The following is an 11,232-nucleotide window of genomic DNA, read 5'->3' as shown; positions in this document are numbered from 1 at the left end:
GTGAAGAAATGGGCAAAAGACATAGACACTTTTCCAAAGAAGACATCCAGATGGCTAAGAGACACATGAAAAGATGCTCAACATCACTCATCATCAGGGAAATACAAATCAAAACCACAATGAGATACCACCTCACACCTGTCAGAATTGCTAACATTAGCAACTCAGGCAACAACAGATGTTAGCGAGGATGCAGAAAAAGACGATCTCTTTTGTGCTGCTGGTGGGAATGCAAACTGGTGCAGCCACTCTGGAAAACAGTATGGAGGTTCCTTGAAAAATTACAACCCAGCAATTGCACTACAAGGTATTTATCCAAAGGATACAGGAGTGCTGTTTCAAAGGGGCACATGCATCCCAATATTTATAGCAGCACTGTCAACAATAACCAAAGTATGAAAAGAGCCCAAATGTCCATCGACTGATGACATCAGTCATATCGACTGGATAACATCAGTCCATATCGACTGGATAAAGAAGATGTGGTATATGTATCTATACACATGATATATTACTTGGCGATCAAAAAGAATGAAATCTTGCCATTTGCAACAATGTGGATGGAACTAGAGTATATTATGCTAAGCAAAGTAAGTCAGTCAGAGAAAGACAAATATATGACTTCACTCATGTGGAATTTAAGATACAAAGCAGATGAACATAAGGGAAGGGAAGCAAAAATAATATAAAAACAGGGAGATAAACCATAAGAGACTCCTAAATACAGAGAACAAACTGAGGGTTGCTGGTGAGGTGTTGGGTGGGGGGATGGGCTAAATGGGCAAGGGACAGTAAGGAAGACACTGGTTGGGATGAGCACTGGGTGTTATATATAAGTGATGAATCACTAAATTCTATTCCTGAAATCATTATTACACTATATGTTAACTAACTTGGATTTAAATTAAAAAAAAAAAAAAAGTAACTGCTTAGAATGGGGCCTGACATTGAGTAGTGCTGTGTGTGTGTGTCTGGGCAAATTCAGTTTTCATAACTTGAGAAATGATACGTCCAGATGTACTTGATATATGCACTTCTTGGAAACATGATTTTTCTCTAAATTGATTTTTAACTGCAAATTGACAAAAAGGTAGCCACAGAGGAAAGAAAAAAAATGGGCAAACAGACTGAGAAGACTCACTACACTATTGCCTGCATGTGAGTGTTGGCATGCTAAGTTGCTTCCTCAGAAGGGATGAAATTATCCCACTCTATAAAACCAAGAAGTATAAAATCAAGAAGTATAAAACTAAGAGATTCTTCCCTATAGACTATGTGGATAATGCAGGAGAGTATGAGTTTGGAGATACAGACCTGGATTTGAATTATGGTTCTGTGACTTAATGGCTGTGTGACCTTGAGCACATTACTTAGTCTCTCTGAGTTCAACTACCTTGTTCGTTGATTGGTGATGATGATACTACTACTTAGGGCTGTAACAATAACTAGATCATTGTCATGTATTTTCCCATAAAGAAGGATTTAGGTCTTGACGCATTTTGAGGCCATTATATGGTGACAGTGGCTGCTGTTTCCCTTTCAGAGTGGGATCTTCCTGGGTCATTTAGTCTTGGTCTGCAGATTACAAGTGAGCACATGAGGCCACAGTGGGAAGGGACTTCACATGGATACGCTAAGAGTAGAGACAGAACCAGGTTTCAGGTCTTCGGACTCCTGGTCCAGGGCTTTTCTCTCAGCCTTTCTCGGAGCTGAGCTGGGCTCCTGGCCCAGTGTGGTCTTTGGTCTTCAGAGGGCAGAGGACAGGACCCTATGTTCTGAGTCACCCTGACATATGACTACTGTTTCCTCTGAAGTTTCTAGCTTGGGGCTTCTGCCAGGTGGCCATAGCCTCTGGCCTTGTGCTGCCAGCTTCCAGAAATGCCTGGAGGGAAGAGGTTTAGTTCTCAGGATCTGCTGCTTCTAACCTGCCATGAGTGCCTTGGTAGAGCTCTGCTATGGGCCCTGTACTGCTCATTTGCATGTTGGCTGGTTTGGGAGGCTAGCTGGACTCTTGGGGGCTTGCCCTGTGCCCTTCTTTCTAACACTTGCCCTTGTTTTGCAATTTCCTTTCCCCTCTACCCCCTGGTTATAGATTGTCCTGCCAGCTGTGTTTGTCTGCATTGCCCTGGTGTTCAGCTTGATCGTGCCACCCTTTGGCAAGTACCCCAGCCTGGAGCTTCAGCCCTGGATGTACAACGAACAGTACACATTTGTCAGGTATGTGCTTGCCTTCTGCGCCCAGGGACAGAAGAGAGCCCAGACAGACCCAGGTGTTTACTGTGCTGAGGGCCAAGGGGAGGTGGACTCAAGAATGTGGATTTTATCAGGTGTCCCAAAGCCCCTGCACAAACTAATATTGGATGCAAAGAACAGCAGCGAATTCAACCTGAAATAATAGCCCTCTGTTGTCATATTTGAACTTTTCTCCTCTTTAGACTACTGTTGTTGCTAGCAACAGTTATATGTTTTTTAAGAAAATAATCTGCCCTTCTAAAATCTATGATTAAGGGGGCGCCTGGGTGGCGCAGTCGGTTGGGCGTCCGACTTCAGCCAGGTCACGATCTCGCGGTCCGTGAGTTCGAGCCCCGCGTCAGGCTCTGGGCTGATGGCTCAGAGCCTGGAGCCTGTTTCCGATTCTGTGTCTCCCTCTCTCTCTGCCCCTCCCCCGTTCATGCTCTGTCTCTCTCTGTCCCAAAAATAAATAAACGTTGAAAAAAAAAATTAAAAAAAAAAAAATCTATGATTAAGTTATAAATGTATTTGGAAGTTTATAGGTAGGTTAAATTTGTAGTTGATTCAAAGTATTTATATACACTGTCAAAGCTTTGTACCTCTAGAAAGTTAATTCTTTGTTTTCTCCACAATAGAATTCTTGTATTTTTAAACTGTTAAGTTGTAGATACTAGCTTAGTATTTGTTCTTTAGACAAAAATACCCCTTACTTATAACAAATAATCCAGTACTTCAAACAGAAGGATAAAGGAATTTCTTAATCTAGTTAGGTAGAAATTTTCTTTATTCCTATAGGATTTATAGATCTTTAGATGGGTGAGAATATGTCAATGATATAAAAACAAGAGAAGCTTAAAAAAAAAGGTATATATATTAAAAAAAAAAAAGGTATACTAGGTGCTCCTGGGTGACTCAGTTGGTTAAGCTTCTGACTCTTGATTTTAGCTCAGGTCATGATCTCACAGTGGTGAGATTGAGCCCCACATCTGGCTCTGTGCTGGGAGTGGAGCCTGCTTAAACTTCTCTGTCTTCCTCTCCCACTGCCCCTCCCCCTTGTTGAAAAAATAAGTTATACTATATATATATACACATATGGTATAGTATATATATATATATGTATATATATATATATATATATGCTTAAAAGCACATAGTGTATATAAAATAGTGTATACACATATAGTGTAGTATATGTACATTGTGCTAGTTTATATATACGTGTGTGTGTGTGTGTATAGCATTGTGTGTGTGTATACGTATATATAGTATATATGGTATAGTATGTGTATGTGTGTATATGTGTATGTATGTGTGATAGCTCAGGTTTACTTTATTTTTTCTTTTCTAGGCTCACCTTGTATTGCTCATGGCTGTAGAGCATGAGTTTATTTTGTGTTTATAATCTGTGCCCATTATTGTTTATACTTTTTACTTGTCTATGCAAATATTCAGCCAGTAAAATCTCCCTGACCTTTGTAGAAAATCCTGGTCATCAATGCCTAATGAATAATTGTGAACGTACTTTTGAAATACTAATCCCTAATAACTTTGTGAGAGTACTTTTGAAACACTGATCCTTAATAGTTTCTTTACTTCACATTAAAATACATATGTAGGGGGTGCCTGGGTGGCTCAGTCGGTTGAGCGTCCAACTTCAGCTCAGGTCATGATCTCAGGGTTCGTGAGTTCGAGCCCCACATCGGGCTCTGTGCTGACAAACAGCTCAGAGCCTGGAGCTTGCTTTGGATTCTGTGTCTCCCTTTCTTTCTCTCCCCCTCTCCTGCTCATGCTCTGTCTCTCTCTGTCTCTCAAAAATAAATAAATGTTAAAAAAAATACATATGTAGGAGTGCCTGGGTGGCTCAGTCGGTTGAGCATCTGACTCTTGATCTCAGCTCAGGTCATGATTTCATGGTTCATGAGCTTAAGCCCCGCATTAGGCTCCTCACTGACAGCACAGATCCTGCTTGTGATGCTCTCTCCCTCTTTCTTTGCCCCTCCCCCACTCGTTCTCTCCCTCCCTCTCTCTCTCTCTCTCTCAAATAAATATACCTAAAAAAATAGAAATAAGTAAAATGCATGTAAAGGTAGCAGCACCTGCGTGGTGACTGACTCGGTTTCAGCACAGGTCATGATCTTGTGGGCTAGTGAGTTTGAGCCCTGCATCAGGTTCTGCACTGACAGTGGGGAGCCTGTCAGTGGGGAGCCTGTCAGTGCAGAGCCTGCTTGGGATTCTCTCTCTCTCTCCCTCTCTCTCTGCCCCTCCCCTGCTCGTGCTCTCTAAATAAATAAGTAAAATAAATAAGCTTAAAAAATACATATGCGGGGGCGCCTGGTTGGCTCAGTCGGTTAAGAGTCTGACTTTGGCTCAGGTCATGATCTCACGGTTCATGAGTTAAGCCGGGCGTCCGCCTCTGTACTGACAGCTCAGAGGCTGTAGCCTGCTTTGGATTCTGTGTCTCCCTCCCTCTCTGCCCCTCCCCGGCTTTGTGCTCTCTTTTCTCTCAAAAATAAATAAACACTAAAAAATACATATGCAAATATGTATTGTATATGTGTGTGTTATATATGTGTACATATATATGTACATACATACACACAACTTTGTACGTAGTTATACAGTCTCCACTCTGGAGTGTTTGTTTATCATCCTGACATCAAATATATGGCTAGTGTCTAGCCATATATATAGTGTTTTATTATTCATTTTTGTGTTAAGAATCTAGCACTCAGATGTGTGTAATAAAGTATTTACTTTGGGAAACTTTTTTACCTTCCAATTCCTAGTTCTAATGAACTACTGAACTGGCTGCTTCTCATATAGCCACAGTGATGACACTCCTGAGAATGTGGGCATCCAGGAACTCTTGAATGCCCTCACCAAAGATGCTGGATACAGTGTATGGAAGGAAAGCCAATCCTCTGAATGCCGTTTTAGATCCTCCTTGGCTGGCTTCTTGTGATTGTCCCCTAGTTTACTCTCTAATATTGCATTTATCAGTTGCATATTACACTGTAACTATCATCATTTGCCCTTCGAATCATTTTTTATCTTAAAAAAGCTAATATACCAACCCAATCAGAACATCTAGGAACAAATATTTGAAGAGTGTTCTAACATCTTACAAACTGAATCATTATAGCTTTTTCTTATTGCTATAGCACATTAATATTTAATTTAATAGAATAATATACTTACTGGTCAAATGCTTTCCCTTCTCCCCTTTCCACAAACTCCTGTACCTCAGTTTTGCAAAGGGTTTTTCCATTATATATAATTCGTGGTTTTGCTTACCAGCTTTTTCACTTTTTTTTTATTAACATTTATTTATTTTTTGAGAGTCAGAGAGAGACAGAGCATGAGCAGGGGAGGTACAGAGAGAGGGAGACACAGAATTGGAAGCAGGTTTCAGGCTCTGAGCTGTCAGCACAGAGCCAGATGCGGGGCTCGAACCCACAAACCGTGAGATCATGACCTGAGCCGAAGTCAGTTGCCCAACCGACTGAGCCTCCCAGGGGCCCCTCCAGCTTTTTCACTTCAGCAACCTGAAAAGATGACATATTCACTTTGTGTAATAATACATATTTGCTTCGTTAAAAATTTTTTTTTAATGTTTATTGATTTTTGAGAGAGACAGAGCATGAGCAGGGGAGAGTCAGAGAGGGAGGGAGACACAGAATCCCAAAACAGGTTCCATGCTCTGAGCGGTCAGCACAGAGCACGATGTGGGGCTCAAACTCACAAACCTGAGATCATGACCTGAGCCGAAGTCGGACGTTTAACCAGTTGAGCCACCCAGGTGACTCCCATATTTTCTTCTTTTAACATACATTTTTCATGACGTGCCTTCAAAACCCTTTTATAAGGCACTGTATAAATAAATTCAGTGAACGACCATAAGCCTCTAAGTGTCTAGTGGGGAGGGCAAAGGTACTTCAAGGGATCACTGAGTAAAGACAGTGAGGAGAGGTGAGGAGCTAATGAGAGTGCAATGCTGGTAGAAGTGGGTTCAGTTTTCCAGGCTAGAAAGGCAAAAGAGGCATGACCCTCATTCAAATGCTACTGCTTTGATAAAGAACACCATTGATGTGTATTGGAGGCAGTCTGAAGGCAATATCTCTGTACTGACAACTCTTACTGAAATTCAAATTTTAAGTTTTTCAAAAAGTGGTAGAACTGAGGAAAATTTGAATGGGACACCTACCAGTGGCATTGAGCTTTGTCTTAGCCAGCCATCTTTTGAGGCTTTAGATTGTGAACTTCAGGAGGTACTGTGTCTTACTCTGACTTTTGTATCAAGTCACAATGCTTTAGAGAGAACTAGAGAGCAATATACAAATCTGTTCCTTTGATATTTTTAGTACATTCAAGCATAACATAAAGAATGTGGCTATGCATTAAATTGTAGAATTTGAAGCTAGAAAGGATACTAGAAATGACTTGTTACAACATGTCATTTTGTACTTTTATTTTACTAGTGGAGAAGATAAGACCCAAGAGGGCAAGCGTCTTATTCGTGGTCCACAGGGATTCAGAACTCAAGTCAGGCACAAAGGCCTTGTCTTTTGTCACCCAGGGTGCTTGCAAACAACCTAGCTCTTCATGCACTGAGCACCCTCTCCCCATCCCTCCCCAACCCCAATTCTCTACTCATTTTAAGACATAAAGTGAATCTTGCCATTCTGCGCCAGATTTTCAGCACATTGAGCATAACATGCAGACTCCTTCCCTGACCTGATCATCTGGCACCTGCCTCCCTCCACCCCTCCTCTTCCACTTTCTCCCTCCTAGCTCATCTCGCCCCAGCCACACTGCCTTCCTGCTGTTCCTCAAACATGGAAAGCTCATTTTCTCACTTTCTATTGCCCTTGCTTATAGTGTTCTTTCTCCCCAAATCTTTTCCTGGCTTCTCTTTCTAATCGTGTATGCCTTGGGAGAAGTATCACCCTCTTTGGGAGAAGTAGCCCTGTTTCCCTCCGTTTCCCTCTTATTTTGCTTTATTTTTGGCTAGGTGACATTTGTTTATTGCCAAATTCCTGCACAGGAATGCAAGCTCCATGCAGGCAGAGACTTTGTCTTGTTCACCCCAGACTCTCAAGTGTGCCGAACAGTGTCTGGCACGTAGATGCTCAGTGAATATTCGTTGAGTGAACACAGGGGCAGGAGACCAAATGCTGGTGGATTGCACTGACTGGAGTTTGGTAGGTGAGCATTTCGGGCCTTTTTGTGTTCCATCATCCTTAACTGCAAAGGAAGTTTGCGGCTCACAGGTCTGTGGGGAGATCACAAAAATGGTGAGGGGATAGATGCATGTTTGTGGTTGTTATTGGTTGATCTGTGCTCCTGAGGCACCAGGAAAGGCCAGGCCCTCTCGGGTGATGCTACCTTTGATGTCTTCCCTCTGCAGAGACATGCCTTGCTCAGTGGGGGAAGAGGAGTGGACCACCGCCCCGGTTCCCCAGACCATCACGAAACTCTTCCAAAGTGGGAACTGGACGATGGAGAACCCCTCACCCGCCTGCCAGTGTAGCAGCGACAAAATCAAGAAGATGCTGCCTGTGTGTCCCCTGGGGGCAGGGGGGCTGCCTCCTCCACAAGTGAGTCAAGTCTCAGTGTGACTGAGCAGATGGCGGTGCGGGGTGGGCTGGGGCGCTTCCGTTAGGAAGAAGGAATGGATGACCAGTCATGCAGGGGGTTGTCTTTCAGTCTTGATCTTAATTCTGTGGGGACAACAAGCATGTGAGTTTTGAAGGGACGAAGCTGGTCCATAAGTTTCTAACTTAGCTTAGCTTGTTTCTCTAGTTTGAAAAAAGTCAGCCTAGCTTACTTACCTGTTCGAGTTAAAACCAGAACCCAATGCTCGGGATCAGTGGGCTGTGGAAGACACACTCTGGCTTCTCCCGCTGAGGTAGTGTTGACAGAACATGTAGCATGACAGGCCTGGCTTCATCCCTGGTTCTGCCACAGATGAGCTGGTGACCTGGGACAGGCCCCTCAGTGCCTGGACCTGTTTCCCCACCTCTGAATTAGGGAGGCTGGCCCATGAAGCTTCTGTGGGTCTTAAAATTCTGACATTCTCCAAGACTGTGAGTGTGGGGAGCAGTCCTGAGCCTTTTTTCTGAGAACAATTTCAGGAAGAGGCTTGTTTGTGATCTCCCTCTGCTGCTGTATCAGTATCTAGGTTGCAGGGTGAGGACAAGCGATTTCAAATGGGTGTGAGAACTTAAAGGTATCCTGGTTACTTCTCCCTAAAATAACAGCTGATCTATCATCAGTATAACTCCAGTGAACAAGAGAATTCACTGGGCATAGAGTCAATGATACTGCTCCCCTAAATACCTTTGTGACTATACAGAATCATATTCTACTGTCTATTGTTTAGCAGTTCAGAATAATTTCCTGGGAACATGTTAGCTTGGCAGAAGGGAATGGCCAATGCTAAGGGCAGAATGGACTAGGCCTTGGTGTTTGGATGATGGCAGTGCCTGGGCCCTATGGGGAGAGTCTGGCCACACTGTGATCTATTTGAGGGACACGTGTCATTGTTATTCATTTTATTTTTTGTCCCAGTTGTGGTCCGTAAAGACACACGTGCTTTGTTTACTTTAAATTTCTAGTTCACTCATGTTATTAAATAAGGCAGTCTTTAAATTTGTTTAATTCAAATATGATTCTTATACCCTAGTTACACTTTTCTCCCAAATCAGATTCCCAGAATGTCATATGGACCCCAGAATAGTTTTTCAGTTTTCACCTTTACATGGACCCAAGAAGGATTGAAGAAATGGTTAAAACCACCTATTTCCTTGTTTTTCAACCCATTTGTTCTGAGTTTTGAAGGAATAAGTGGAACTTGAGAAGAAAAGGAAGAATCCTTGAAGTTCATTCATCTCCAGGAAAACGAGATACCTTATATAACTGCCTCAAACCTATGTCACTGCTTCTCACTTTCCCTCTTTTGCCTGTTTTCCAAGATCCAGTACCCATAGAACTCAAAGCAGTGCAGAATGGGACCCCTAAAGTAGCCTCCATGCTAGGAAGGAGCCATGGCTGGTCTGTCAGGCCTCCCTAACCTGCTCTGGTCAGTGTCCCTCACTCTTCTGTGAGAAATGAGTTTAAGAATTCTCTATGCTTGCACCAATGGGTTAACAGGGCTTAGGGTGGAAAGCAGCCACAGGGCAAAAGTGCCCAAGATTAGTTGTTATGTAAAACAAAGCTTAGGGTGGAAAGGGTCTGAGAACAGTTAGAGTGGAAAGCCACTACAGGGCGGAAGCACCCAAGGTTAGCTGGTGAAAAGGGTGCCTTGTCAGCTTTGAGGCAGCATGTTCCAGCAATCTTAAACTTTGGAGATAAGAGCTACTTGGCTGTATCTTCCACAGAGAAACACTGTCCATCTGCTGTCTGGCGCCATTATCTCATCATGCTTTAATCTCAACTTCTAACGTCACTTGCTCCCCAAACCCTTTGCGTCTTACACACACACGTTAATGGCACACAAGTTAATTTTTTGCATGTTTACTTTTTGCATGTACACCATGTACGTAAAACCTTGAGAGCTTAATAAATACAGAGATGAAACCCGTTTGGGGCTCTCGTGTTCCCGGAAATTGGCCTCTCGTATTCAATTCTGTGTCTACTCTCTTGCTGGACAAGAGAGAACTCCAGACTCAAAGTCTGCTACACTGTTCCTTTTGAATCCCCATCTGCTTGCCTTGAGATCCAAATTCAGGCCTGAGTCACCAAGGTTAGAGGAGCATCTGTGAGATAAATAGCCATTTTTTGCTCAATATCTTAGATATCAGCCTATAATCAGGTCAAGGTCCCTTCCCTTTCCCACTGTAGTTTCTGTTAGCCTCCCTGGGCAGGGACCATAGAGTCAAAAGATTGCCAGAATCCATTAGGGTTGACTGGGATGTAACTTTCACAAAGTCTAAATTTAAATTTCTTTTGAAGAGGAAATATCTAAATATTTAAATAAATATCCAATACCACATGTACATACTCATGTAGTATCTGCTGCTGAGTATTGTGTTTCACACTGTCTGTGTTTTAATGTCAGGCTGTTGTTTAGGTATGGTGGGTTTTCCCTGGGTGCCAGTAATTCTCAATCACCTCCTCTAAGTCAAAGGATTCCATTAAACAACTGAAGAAACACTTGAAGCTGGCCAAGGTACTTTATTCATCCCAAGATTTTTCAGAAAAGTGGGCCCAGAGTTGCAGGTACATGCAGGTACATGGGCGTCATTGGTAGGTCAGTCAGGTCACCTAGCAGCTTCTTGTTTAAGACTTTTGCATACAAAACCATCACTGGTATTTAGTGATCTTGCACCAGCCAAGAATGAGCTACTTAGTGTGTATTTAATACTTGAAAGTGTAGATCCTATATATGGAGCATGGCAATTATTCTTTCTCTTATCTCCTACAGAGTATCAATATAGGTCATTAGGAATTTCATACAAGACCCTGAATCATGGACTTATAGGACCATTCTTATAATCAGAATCTTAGAATTTCTTTTCTTTTTTGTTTTTAGAATTTCTATATCTATTAGATTGATATGCTATACACTGTTGCTTTTACACTTATTTACAGCCGGATTAATTTAACTTACTTGAGTAGTTTCACACTAACATTTTCTCTACTTACTAAGTTTTCAAGCCACATACCTTTGCTCTTATAAGGTCAAGAACAGTGGACAAAAGCTAATGCCATTAGGCCAGTCTCAGACCTCTTTCAGTAGTTTCATTATGGTACTAGACTCTTTTTGTTAAAAATTTTTTTTAATGTTTTGTTTAAATTTGAGAGAGAGAGAGAAACAGAGTATGAATGGGGAAGGGGCAGAGAGAGAGGGAGACACAGAATTCGAAGCAGGCTCCAGGCTCTGAGCTGTCAGCACAGAGCCTTATGTGGGGCTTCAACCCACTAACTGTGAGATCATGACCCGAGCCAAAGTTGGACACTTAATCAACTGAGCCACTCAGGCGCCCCAGTACTAGACTG

Source organism: Leopardus geoffroyi, chromosome D4 (genome assembly GCF_018350155.1).
Source record: "Leopardus geoffroyi isolate Oge1 chromosome D4, O.geoffroyi_Oge1_pat1.0, whole genome shotgun sequence".
Taxonomy (NCBI): domain Eukaryota; kingdom Metazoa; phylum Chordata; class Mammalia; order Carnivora; family Felidae; genus Leopardus; species Leopardus geoffroyi.
Note: the sequence above shows the minus strand (reverse complement) of the source record.